At 38.5% G+C, this 13,984-nt stretch overlaps 1 non-coding gene across 1 annotated transcript; it reads right to left on the bottom strand.

Moving 5' to 3' along the window:
• Positions 1–10,385: 10,385 nt before the first annotated feature.
• Positions 10,386–10,458, bottom strand: Trnaa-agc (transfer RNA alanine (anticodon AGC)). Its single transcript has one exon. It is a non-coding gene; the product is annotated as a tRNA-Ala (tRNA).
• Between the last annotated feature and the right edge of the window lie 3,526 nt (positions 10,459–13,984).

The raw sequence follows: 13,984 nt of genomic DNA, 5'->3' as shown, positions 1-13,984 counted from the left end.
ATGCCTTGTCAACAAATAATGTAGGTATATGCTGCATTAGATGGGGTCGGGACACAGATGGGATCTCAATAAATATCATGTTAGTGATGAGAACACGGCACATCGAAAGCAATTAACGATCTCTTGTGAAGAATTGATAAATATGTCGACTAGTAAACATTACCCTTGTTTCACAAAATAATTGTCATTAAATTTAATATGGACAATTGTACCAAACTACCTGTCATGTTTATATGAAGTTCTATACAAAACAATTTACGAAATTGTCATCTGTCACCTGTCACTTGACAATTGTCACTCGACATATGTCACTGACAAATGTCGGCGTGGTGAAACAAAGGTCTGTAATTTTTTTGACAATTGTCGTACCTGTCAGCTTGGTGAAATAGGGGCCAGGAGTCTAATAACCACAACTTTTTCAACTTCTCCTTGAGTGAGGCAACAGATTGCGATTTCCTTACGTCCACTGGTATTAATTATTATATAACTAGTTATATTATAATTGGTTACCTACTCGTACTGTTTTATTATAACTAAGATGGTTTGAAGACTTAAAGATTTGAATTATGTTTTATTTTTAGTACCTATGCCTAGATTGCCTTAACAAGTACTTACGAATCGTCAGTATTTAAATGTTTATTCTTATTATTAGAAATTAAAATATATTAGTTTAAGAAATACTTATTAAAAAAATACTTAAATCGAAACTTTCAATCCACTTCCAATGTAAGCCTATCAAACAGAAGTTATTCAAATTTGGATAATGGTTCCGAAGTGGATCGGATAAATAAATTATCCGCGCAATTAAACGTGCAAGGAGTTAGGGCAGTGGAGGGCCCTGGGCGCGAGGGCCCTTCAGAGCGCGTTTGTTTAGTTGGACCTCTAGAGAGGCCCAGTGTTGCCATGGCTGAAACATCTGTAGTTCTAAGAATTTTGGGTATCGTCTTGGGTCGTCCGGTTGGTTCGTTTTTCGTCTGAAAGAAGATGATGACGAATACCGGAATGAGCCGGCATAAGAAAAAGGCAAAAAACAAATATTACCAAAGATGAGAAAGACCTCTAATGAGATTTAAGAACTTGGCAAAAAAACTAATGGGACGACCCAAGACGATACCGTATTTTGAGGCGTCTATAGAAATAAACTAGGTCTTAAATAAAGTTGAACAAAAGCGGTGCCTATTAAGAACCATCGAAAAAGGAAGAGAGAACATGCTGGACACCTGTTACGAAACGATAAATTCATCAAGACTATGGAAGGGAGAGTAGATGAAAAAGAAAGACAAGGAAGCCAAGAAGATAAAAAGCAGTTGAAAAATCTGTAAACCAAATTAACAAATTACTCGAAATAATTCGGTTGACATTTTCAACAATAATCGTGCAAATTTCAAACGTAAAGTAAACTTACTGTTATGAATGATGCATTATGTACTTCCTTTAACTTTCCTCAAACTTTGCTTCATCTTAATTAGGAAGTTTTGGCCCAATATAAGCTTAGTCCTATATTTATCTATGGTTCCTCATTTCGCTTTTCCAATGTTATGTGATTGAATCTTGTCAGTACTGTAATTACTATTATTATCATCAATGTACCAATATTAGTTTAGTATCTATTATACCACACAATTTATACCTCAATCCGATGACAATGCCACTTAAATATTCTTAGTTTATAAATCTTAGTGGGAATTGTCCCAGGATGTAGGTTGCACTTATTAATGTATAAACCTATGTCCTCTTTTTGTATTATCTGCCTATGTCTGTTTTTTCCCCAATAAAGAAAATAAAATAAAATAAAATCTACAAAAGTTTGCTTTCTACGGTTTTTTTTTTCTAACTTGACCTAGCAACCCTGGTCAAACGTGCTCCAATCTCTCCGCTCCGCTGCTGATTGCCTATCGAGAAATTGATTACAAAACTAACAAAGGCTCTTTTTATCAAAGCGTAATTTGATTTCTAGTCACTACGGGCCCCATTCTACCCGTCTAGTCACTGCGAGCCCCATTTCACCCGTCTGGCACATTGAATTATGACTCCATTTGGCATTATTTTTATTAAGTAGCTATTCAGTAGCTTAGTAAGTAATTTCTTTGTTATTAGAGCCCATCCATTAATGACGTTAGACATCAAGGGAGAGGGGCAAAATGGCCATAACGCCACATGAACAAATGGACCAACAATTGGGAACATTTATCTCTCAGTAAAAAGTTATACAACTTTAAATAAAATGTTAAAATACCATTTTAACATCAAACTGCTGTAAACATTTTCAAACCCCTCTCGCAATCACCCCTAGGCACTCGATTTGTCTTGTATTAATAAGTCTGCTGCAAACAATGTGATTTAAATTCCTCCCGGAGAAGCCGATTCTGATTTCGCTGTTTGAAATGGTTGTCTTCTTCTTCCATCTTATTTTGATACGTACAGTCACCTGCAATAATACGTTACTCTTCAAAGGCCGAAAAATATGTGACATGGTCTACAAGTAAGATCGTGCCAGATATTTTTGCGCCGTTAGTTGTGTAACATATTATTGCATGTGACAATACCTTAACCGGGAGCAGGAGCACCAATCAGGTGCTTATGAAATGCAATCAGGGGGCCTACCCCACATGACAATCATACCAAACATGATCTTCCTTGCGTAATCCTGGCTTTATGCCATGCGTCATAGGAGCCTGGGGTCTGCTTGGCAACTTATCCCGAGAATTGGCCCTACGCAACAATCGTACCAAACGAAAAGAAAAAAAATATGGGGATGACAGACTCCATGAAAAGTCCATGCATTATTTAAGTTTCTAGGGCGTTTTTATCAACGATTGTCAACATGGCTACACCCCCTGAGGAAATGGCCCAAGGTCGTGTAAAAATAAGATCGAAACCTTATCAAATCGTCAAAACAGAATCGGAAGTTGGGAATTCGAACGAAGTTCTCTCATCATTAATATTTATTGAAATATTAGTCCGCGACGGATAATCCCGAATGCAAACTTTCTAATATTGTCTTGATAACGGGCGGGATTTTAATTCCGATAATGTACACGCGGCGCGTCGACAGGACATTGACGGTTAGAGTTGGGAACAAGTCTAAAGACTCATAAGACTCGAAAGACTTTGAGGTCTTTTGAGTGGTGATTCGAATCCTAGTTTATTTTATATAATCATAAAAAAATAAAATCGTCGTTATTTCATGATGTTGTGTAACATGTATACATGATGATTACATTAAAAAAAGAGTCACAACAGTTTAAATTCGAGCCGAAGTTATCGTACGATGTTGGCTGTTTGCCAGTGTCGGTGACAGAGTTGCGTGTCGAGCAATGTGTGGTCGTTCATTACTGTTTAGACTGTTAGCCGATGCATCGGTTAGCATTTGCGAATGCGATCAATAGCAACGTTAGACATTTGAGCCGGTTCAAGCCGACTTCGCATGGCATTTTGACGGTCTGGCCTAATATTTGTTCCGGAGTCATGGATGTTTTCTATGTATATAAGTATGTATTTATCTATACACGTATGTATATCGTCGCCTAGCACCCATAGCTTTGCTTAGTTTGGGGCTAGGTTGATCTGTGTAAGCTGTCCCCCAATATTTATTTATTTATTATTTGCAATGACTAAGTAACAATGTCATAATTAATGTCAAATTTCTAAGAAGATATTGATGCTTTTTATGACACTGCTTATTTCGGCTTATTTAAGTCTAATTGAAAAGAGAAATCGATTCATTTCTAAATTAATTCAATTATGAGACTAGAAAAAAGTAACTGCGATAAAAGTAATTGTAAATCACAAAATTCACGAACGTGGATTTCCAAAGACGGATTTAAAAAATTGTTTAAATGTAATTATTTAACTACCTTTTGTTCATTGGTTCGAAACTAATGCGTTTATGAAAACAGATTAATTAAAATTACTACTGTAACCGAGTAATCTGTAAAATATCTCTCATTAATAATTAATGACAGATGTTTATAATTATTAGTTACATTTAATTCATTGAAGCTACGTAGGTAAGTACACAGAAAAAAATACACGAAAATATATCTAATTTTAATTTATTTTGTGTTGTTCAGCATCACCTGCCATAGTATTGCCATGGTACGACAAGTCAAACTAAGGTATATTTGTGCTTGATAGGTCTCTAACTAAAACACAGGTTTTCTAAGTTTAAGAATAAAGGGGATTAGACTTCCTTCAGTCAGAACACCAAATAATAACAATCGTTATGTTGCGATCACGCCGATACGCACGACGCACGACGGGCCCGGGATCCAATTTAAGTTTGTGCGAGTTTGCCGCGCCCACGCATCACCCACGGCATAAGCTGAAGCGATATTAATATGGCTGGTTTTAGTGTCACGCGGGACCGTCCGTGCGGATCGCTCCGCACCGGACCAATATGTATTAAGTTCAGGGAGCGTATTAGAGTGGTCCGTGCGGACGACCGTCCGCGCAGACAGCTTTCTCATACAATTTGGCAATCCGCATGGACGGCCCGCGTGATACTAAAACCAGCCTTAGCAAGTAAGTTTTACTCTATAAATTAACGTCAAGGTACGTATGTATGTGTATGGTATGTGTTTATCTTCGATCAGTTCGACGAAGCCATCAAGACAGGGTAATCATGCGTACGCAGTCGAATGCTGATAGTGATCCTGCGGCGCTCCTCTACAAGGACTACAAGGCGGAGTCAGCATTCGTTGGTGGTTTGAGACGGTAGTCCTATTACTGGTTAGTCCGTCATCGCTCCTGGTTTCCCCGGGCCAGGTGGCATGAGTAAACGCATTTCCCCAACGTTAAAAAAAAGGCAATCGTGCGGAGTGCGAGGGGTGGGTCGCGCGCACCCGAGCTGCATAGTACATCGCCATTGTTAGTAGCACGGTACTACTTACAGGCCTAGTGTCTGTAAAAGTTGTGTAAAAGTCTGTGACAACCCTACTGTGTTCTTTTGCGGTGTCGGCGTTTACGCAAACATCAAAAGCGTCCACTGTTACTTTTTACACCGTGGTTGTATGCTCCGCTAGTCTCTCATAATTTACGCCACGGCCGGGCGTGTCGAAAAACTGCCATCTTTCGGCATTGTACGCTAGATTGGCCCTCTGGACCTCTCGCAAGTTCTGATTGGTTAATTACCAGCTGTCAGTCGCCAAACCGCCATTACTCTACCGAATATTGGGAATTTCTTTTACGATATTTCTATATAGCACTAATATTTTTTGACATCACTTCCAAGAATTATTGTACCTATATATTAAACAGACACATATTTCGCACAAACGCTGCGTAGTGTGTACATGCTATAATGGCTGATGAAAAATGGCAGAATAACGACGTATCATGATGAATTTAATGCATTTCTTTAAATAAAATTGCAAAGTGACTTATCAGAGTACACGGAGGATTTAATAAATGAAATAAATAGTTACAATACATCTAGATTTAAAATTTTATTATACGAAGAAACCTTCGAGCAACACTCGGAAGCCGGTGTTGCTCGACGGAAGAAACAAAACATATTTCATAATTACTTATAAAATAACACAGAGTTAACAACAGACGGCCTTATTGCTAAATAGCGATCTATATTTAATATGATGTTCATCAGTGCTAGTTATAACTTGACACTACTGTTAGTGATATCAGACAAGACAAAAGGATTGAATATCATGTTTTTTTTTAAATAATTAACCCGTCAAAGCTGCGGGGTCTAAATTTTCCTTTTACTGCGAAAGCGAGGCTATTAATTATCTTACTAGTTTACATATTATAATATGGAGTAAGAGGCAAGTATATAATAAACTTGTATTTTACAAATTTTGTGTTTCAACATTGTTGAAGCGCTGGTGGCCTAGCGGTAAGAGCGTGCGACTTGCAATCCGGAGGTCGCGGGTTCGAACCTCGGCTCATACCAATGAGTTTTTCGAAACTTATGTACGAAATATCATTTGATATTTACCAGTCGCTTTTCGGTGAAGGAAAACATCGTGAGGAAACCGGACTAATCCCAATACGGGCCTAGTTTACACTCTGGGTTGGAAGGTCAGATGGCAGTCGCTTTCGTAAAAACTAGTGCCCACGTCAATTACTGGGATTAGTTGCCAAGCGGACCCCAGGCTCCCATGAGCCGTGGCAAAATGCCGGGACAACGCGAGGAAGATGATGATTTGTGTTTCAACATTGTAGCTACATTATATGAAAATGGAAATAACTACCTATATAAATAAATATTTGTTACAAATCTCTTTCAGAATAGAACAGACACTATTACCAAGTTAAATCAAATATGACGTAACTATAGTAATGAGTTCCCGGCGGCCAAGTCCCGAGTGCATTGCACAATCGGGCCCCGCTCGTTACGTAATCGTTACCTGAACTATCGAGGGGGTTGATTTCAAATATGTAACTACATTGTTTAACGTTCGCCGTGTTACTAAGGGTTCTGAGAGAATGATTAATTACTAATAATAAGAATCGGCACATGTTTTCATCAGACCGCGTTTAACTCATTCAATGTATAAATATGAATTTTAAAACTGACTCACGCTAGAACGGTCCGGGACCGGGCGGAGGCGTCTGACATTTCAGTTTTCTACAGAAATCATCACGTGATAAGTGACCACCGTAATAGACAACGAGATCCTTTACAGCGAGCCTGAACATGACGTCACACTTTATTCTGCCGAGCTCCAGACATTTAAAATATTTAAATAAAGTCAGGAAGATGAATACTACGGTCCTAGATTCGAATACCTACTTGACTGTGTAATTATATCAGATACGAAGTAGAGGCGAGTCGTATTTATACATACTATTTAATGAATGATGGTCATGATACTCATGATGACAGTTATTTTGGGCTCAATTTATACAATAATTGAAGAAATATGTTTTACCGTAGTTTTATTACTGAATGTTAAATTTTTAAATAAATTAATGCTCTAAACCAGCGGTCGGCAACCTTTTAGCAGCCAAGGGCCACATAGTAGTTAACGAAGTTGACGCGGGCCGTATACTTTGTTAATATTTATGACTTCAGACATTGTGGTTTGTCAATATTACATACAAAATAGCCAAGGAGGCTCGCGGGCCGCAAGTGACAGGTTCACGGGCCGCAGGTTGCCGACCGCTGCCCTAAACTTTCATAAATACATATATATAATTGGTTTTTTATAACGTCGAATATGCGAGTCCGAGCGAGAAGCATTGAAATTTGAAAGTAAGTTACGTTCTCGATAGCGTGTATGTCAGTATTGTCAGTGCCAAACTGGTGCTACCACACAGCTCCGACCAGTCGTGCGCCGAACGCCCGAAAAATGTTGTGACATAGTATCTGGTTAAAACAGGACCCAGAATATGCCTTGAGCCGTTTAAATTAGTTTTTGCTGGAATTCAATGGAAGGACCTCGGGGACCCACGATCCGTTTTTTTGGTCTCCGCCGGCCTCGGGGCATTTGTCCCTGCTAATGTGGTGGCAGTAATGAATTTAATGTAAAATGCGTCGCCTCTCGTTATTGCGAGTATTAATGTGATGTGTGTGAATGTGAGAACATTTAGAGAGGTTACAAAACCTTTTTTAAGGTAAATTAAGAGAGGTTCGTTAAGCCTCTAATGAAAACGAAACCAAAATAATCTTATCATAATGGTTTAATACTCGAGCATGCAGATGAAAGAATGTAGTAAAAATTACGAATTTTATGTGTAGCCGCCTTAAATATTATATTGATTATCTAATTTTATTTTGGCTTTCTAACAAACACAAATGTCAAAATGACAGACAAGGACAAACGATTGTCAAGGGCTTGTAAACCTTAACAGGTGTTTTTGGATAACGCTATTAGATGTTACTTTAATGTAATACAAAAACTGAAAATTTCGTCTCCAACGTCAAACAACTTGTAAACTAAGTTTTCATATTCATCAAAAACTCGTAAATAAAGGAGCTAGTTTCGTAAGAAACCCAGCGCTCCCGGCAGTTCCTTTGAGAGCACTCGCTGTGTTCGTGCTGCACCAAATTAGTGATATGAGTGCTGTCTTGCTTTCCTGGGACCTGTAAGTTTGTATGCTGGCATGGCATTCTGTACTTAATTAATACATTTCGTTGTTTTTTCAGTCCTTAGCCATATTTGACATAGTTGACGACCGGTCTGGCCTAGTGGGTACTTGGGTAGTGACCCTGCCTATGAAACCGATAGTCCTGGGTTAGAATCCCGGTAATGATATTTATTTGTGTCTATGTATGCGCAGAATCCCATGTTGACCTGAGTTTATAAAAAAATATAATTTGGTCCATTCCACAATAAATAAATAATTAAAAGGAAATAAATAATAAGGTATCTGCGCCAAAGAAGGCCCATCGTTATATTTCTTTTCATCGTTTATGAAGTCTATTCACCTATATGAAGATGTTTTATTTATTTATTTATGTTTTAGTTTTCTTATGTTTAATATGCTTTCTAAGCGATCATGGACGCAAATTTTGAACCCATTCACACTTACAAAAGTGTGAAATGTTGATTGAAAGTAGGCATAGGAATCTCATGTAAAATCAAAATATATTGATTTATGAGTTTTACACTTGAGCCGTGAAAAGCGCGGCACGATTAAAGGCGGACACGCCATACATCAAATAGCATTTGCGTTTTATGTGTGCACGGCACGTCTGTACACGCGTCATTATGTATGTGTGGGTAAGTCGCTTTACTGAGAGTACGTCAGTAGTCCGCCAGATTCATGTCGCGGGGCGAGGTAATGCGAGTCGGGGCGGGGCGGGGCGTGGTCGTTCTGTATGATAATACTATTACTTATTCTGTGGTAAAGCTTTAAATGCTACGTGAGGCACCTGGCGACTACGACGTAGCTCTTATAGCGGCGTAGCTAATAAAAGAAGTAAACAAATTTGATGGAGGAAAAATATGTGTAAAAGGGTGGTCTTACAACATTTCCCAAAATTCGTTAGTGGCAATGTTTGTATTTAAACCCTTCAATATAAAAGTTATAAAAAAGACCCGAAAGTAAAAAAACCCGCAGAAAATTTCAATTTACGAAGAAAACATGTTTGTTTTCCAGTGCCAATTTCCGGCACCTCGCAAGCGGCCCCTCACCTGCGCCACCCTGGATTCCGATTCTGTAAAATCAATTTGATACCGTAAATCCACCTCTACTATGGTACTATAATATACATAAGGACCCTTCTCTATGGAAAGCCACACTGATATGCCAATTTTCTTTTCGGCGAATCCGAACAAAATGGCATCATTTGCAATTTTACACTATGTATATCATTTAGAAATGTAAGTTTGAATTGTTCTCCAGATCAGAAAAGATTAGACAGCTGACGTACCAAATCCATAACCGTTTCATAACAATCAATTTAAATCTGAATCGTGCTCCAGGCATCTCACGTGTACCAGTAATGCGAGCGAGACGCCTTAGTGTAAGGCCTGAGTGGACGCTCGAGTTGGGCGTGCAGCGGGGCGGGGCGTGCGGCGTGCATGTTAAACAAATGCAAGCGTATAGAGCGGCCTTAGTGCACGCTGCCCAAATCACTTGTGAGCCCGACGCCACGCTGCACGCCCCGCCGAACGCTCCGCTTCGAGCGTCCACTCAGGCCTTACACCTATGAGTTGATTCCCGATTGCATATCGTCAGCACCAATCAGAGTAAGCGGGTCACGCTGATTGGTGCAGCGACGTAAAGGGGCCCACTGATTAACAGTCCGCCGGACGGTATCGGCCTGTCAGTTGTTCGGAACTGACAAAATTTTGTTTTAACTGACAGGCCGTTTCATCCGGCGGACTGTTAATCAGTGGGCCCCTTAAGCTGGCTCAAAGTCGTATCAAAATAAGATAAGACCCATATCGAAATAATGAAGCATAATCGGCTTCCTGTTTTGACGGCGTAATCCTAATTAGGTCGCTCGTCCTGGGAAGGACAGACAGACGTATTCGCGCGATTATTTATGTCTAATAAGCGGTAGCTCAAATACCGCAAACGTCGACTTATATTTAGACTTATTTTATACGTATAATTTTTATAGTATAGATTTATGACACATCGAGCTTGTGTGTATTTAATACTAATGATGATGATTTACTAAACAAACAATTTTTCGTTTTTGCCGCCAATACCAATTTTCCGCTCTAATTGAATAATTGAAAAAAAGTTATAGAAGCGAACAAAATGCGACTACGACTCTGTTTCTGTTTTCAAAGCTTCTAAACCCATATAGAATAGATATTTTTAGAAAATTTTAATAGTGCAGATATTTTAAGTCGCCACTGTAAAAGCCCTAATTTTGTTTACATTGTCACATTGTTACCCTTCTAAGTGTGATAGAACCCGTACAAGCATTCGTATAAATAATTAATATAAAATACAAAAAGTCTTGGAGGCGCGGGGTATCGATCCCCGTACCTCTCGCATGCTAAGCGAGCGCTCTACCATCTGAGCTACGCCCCCGGTGACGTTTGCGGTGAAAATCGTCACCAGTTCCTTACGTCACACGGTATATGACGCAATGCCTCGAGGCTATCATTATGATATAATCATTGATATAGTATAAAGAACTGGATACCCAATCAGCCGCCAAAAATGGCCCCACAAAAGTGATGTCAAAACAGATCATGCATTACTTTTTCGTTTAGTCTTGTTTGAAACGCTCAAATGTGAAGTTGTCAACAATTACGAAATGTGCCGTTAAAATATGTAAAAATAACAATGATAAAACAAGGAAAAAGGATGGAATGTATTTCTTTCGGTTAGTTCTTTGGATAGCATTACATAATTTATGTAATCTGGTGGTAATTTTATGGTTTTGAATAAATTAATTTGTTAGTACCAAAGAAGGGATGTCAAGGAACAAAATTCTATTGAGTCGATGTGAGGTCAATATTTTTTTATATTTTTATATGGAATTCATAAGAAATAATATTATGTTTAAATTGAAGATTTCCAAGAAAACCTATGCGACGTGCAAAGTGGACTGCTATTTAATTATAGCAAGAGATAGGGGTGATGCAGTTTTAAACAAGGCAAAACGGCACTTGTGTGTTTGGCCCATTTCCCTGTTTCCGACATATACACCACCAATAAGGGCTTATATCGACTAACTGTAAATGCTAAACCTGTCGGAACACAGTGACAACCACAGGATTTTTTTTTATAAAGTATAGGTAGACTTTATAAAAAAAATCCAATCAGTATCTAAATGTCCCCGTGCACCCGTGCTATGAGTAAATGTAGATCTGAAATACACAGTTATTTAATAAGTAGAATTTATTTCAAGGAAATTAGTATTTAAAGACGTATACTTACGAATTAAAAATTTAATTTGTTTGAATTTGAACCACGAATTAATTTTATTTGAGCTCCCGATTAAATTAAATTTGTTTTATTTATTACTTCAATTTTAATATTTTCCTGTACAGTGTGTCTATGTATTAACATATTAAAGTGTACCAAAGTGACTCCATTCGTTCATTATTCTCGTTTGACGTTGTTTGACGTAAATACGTTACGTTTAGTGCCATCGGACTAAATTTTTTAACAGTGTTGGTACTTATGTTTGCAAATTTGACACTTAATGCTTACGACATTAAGCTCTTTTCTGTACGAAACATTTATCTTGACTCAAAATTTACGTAAGCGTTTTTATCATCAATGCAAATGGTGCGAAACGTCATTGAGATCCACATTTCTTGACGTTTTTGTTCTGCTTTGTGTGTCTATTTCTTTTATATTAAGTCAGTGGATATAATTATATAAATGCGAGTAGTTCGCTGCACAAACAAGACTACAAACATACATGTGTAATATCAAGGACAAGACTTTGAGAACGTTTTGATAAATTTTAAACCGAAATAAAAATAAAGTTAAAAAGTAAATCTTCCAAGATTTTACTTTTTAAATTTTTTAAAGTAAATTAGTTTGTTTTAGATGTTGATTTTTCAGTAGGTACATATTGCTGTGATAAAATTCACTATATCGTTTAATTTTACAGTTTAAATAACCCATATCAAAACCCTGTAAGTCCTTTGACGTTATCTCGATATATTTCCGTGTTAAAGTCATTAAGAACTTTCAACCCCAATTTTATTTCCTTTCAACCCCATTTTTACTTAAAGAAATGATTTTCCATCAGCAATACTAGGAGTATTGCTGATGGAAAGGCTCTCTATCGGCATCGCCGCGGGCGCGGCCGTCAGTAATTGCTCGTAACTTTCGCAACCACACAAATGGGCCTATTCGGATTTTGAAAGAGATATCTATAAGATATCTTTTAGATCACCAAGATACGATAACTCAAATTTGACATTTGCGCGATTCTGGAGATACTCTTGAACGATTTCCACAAGATATGGCTTAGACATCCAATTCACATCTATTAGATATCTAATTCTATCTAACGTAAAAGTGACATTGGTTGCCCGAATTGCGCTGCAAAAGAGAACTAGTTGAAATCTAAACTATATAACGTATCTAGAATAGATCTAGTACGTGTCGTCTCTTGTGAATATCTCGAAGTTCGAATACGGCAGAAAAACATTTTAGCATCTCCTTTGGGACTTATCAAAGTAATAATTCGACAGAGATGCGAAGACGTTTTCGTAAAGGGTTTCAAAGTGGACGTATCGATTTTGACCGAGCCACAAGTTTCACAGGAGGTATAATGTATTCTGCATAAAATAGGAAACCGTTTTCCGTTAAAATAGTAAAGCAGGAGGCCCTGGGTTAAAATTTTGGTATAGGTAGATAAATACTTAAATCATAGAAAACAAATATGTGCGATCTATGGATGTTTTCTATTTGAATGTGTCCCATCCAAGACAGAATTTTTCAACTTTTAATGTATTTTTAAGCTTGAAACAAATATACGAAAAATATTACCTACTTTTTAGTAGGCACACTTCCCTGTTGTTGTTCCAACCCCTATTTAAATCCGTTCGACCACCAGGGCACCATAACCCGAGGAACGGAATGATTAAGGCCAATATCTACATATTTTATGCGGTCGCTATCATAGCATTGGAATTGCAAAAATGCAATCGGTCCCAAGCCAAGGAGGTGCGGTGCGAGTATGAAGAGCGCAGTACACTATATACGTCCTATGTGCTTCTGGGTATGTGGTGAGGAAGATTTAAATGCGTTTCCGTATAGTTTATCCTAGGTCCAGATACGGACCGATACGACCTTCGAACCTTGAAGAAAAGAGTATACCTACTCTCATTTAAAAAGGGCGGCAACGCACTTAAATGCAATCATGGCAAAAAAATAATGGTTATCTGTAAAGTCGTTTTACGGACGATAATTTTGCGTGATAACGTCATAAGAAAACATTGATGAAAAATTCGTTACCAAAGAGATCTGTCCACAACGTTACCATGGAGATCTGTCCACAACGTGACACTTTTTCGTGCATGCTACCGGTGTTCATCGATTTATAAGACGTTATCACGTCAATAAATATTTTGGATTTTAATAGAAAGCTTTATGCCTTACAAGTCTCCCGGAGGATCCCCTTTATCTATAAATTTAGGCATTTCAGAATTTTCCCCGGTCTCACTACAACCCGTTAAATGAATGTTAGCAATAAAACGAGAAGGTACGCAATAAAGGTTTATATAACATAGTCCATGATTTTGACTGAAAATATCGTTTGGCGCTAACGCGTCGAAATTAGGGCGTGGGAAACGCCATAAACCAGAATTACCCCCATTTGGGGGTGTAGGTGGGGGTAGGTACGTAGTTCAGGTGTGCGACGCTGGGCTCACAATGCCTACCCCCTCAAGTCTATCATACACGTCCCCGTCGTCTATGGCTCTGCCGCCGCAGGCCATGGACGAACCCATCCCACTTGTGGGGTGGGTCGTACACCCTGGTAATGCTGGTGGTCGGTCGGGCGTCGCACATTCCATCTGCCCCGGACCACCAGTAGCTGAGTATGAAGGCGACGTCGTAACCCATGAGGACCTAAAAACCCGAGTGG

Source organism: Cydia amplana, chromosome 15 (genome assembly GCF_948474715.1).
Source record: "Cydia amplana chromosome 15, ilCydAmpl1.1, whole genome shotgun sequence".
In the NCBI taxonomy this organism is placed as follows: domain Eukaryota; kingdom Metazoa; phylum Arthropoda; class Insecta; order Lepidoptera; family Tortricidae; genus Cydia; species Cydia amplana.
This window is presented reverse-complemented; position numbering and strand designations above follow the sequence as displayed.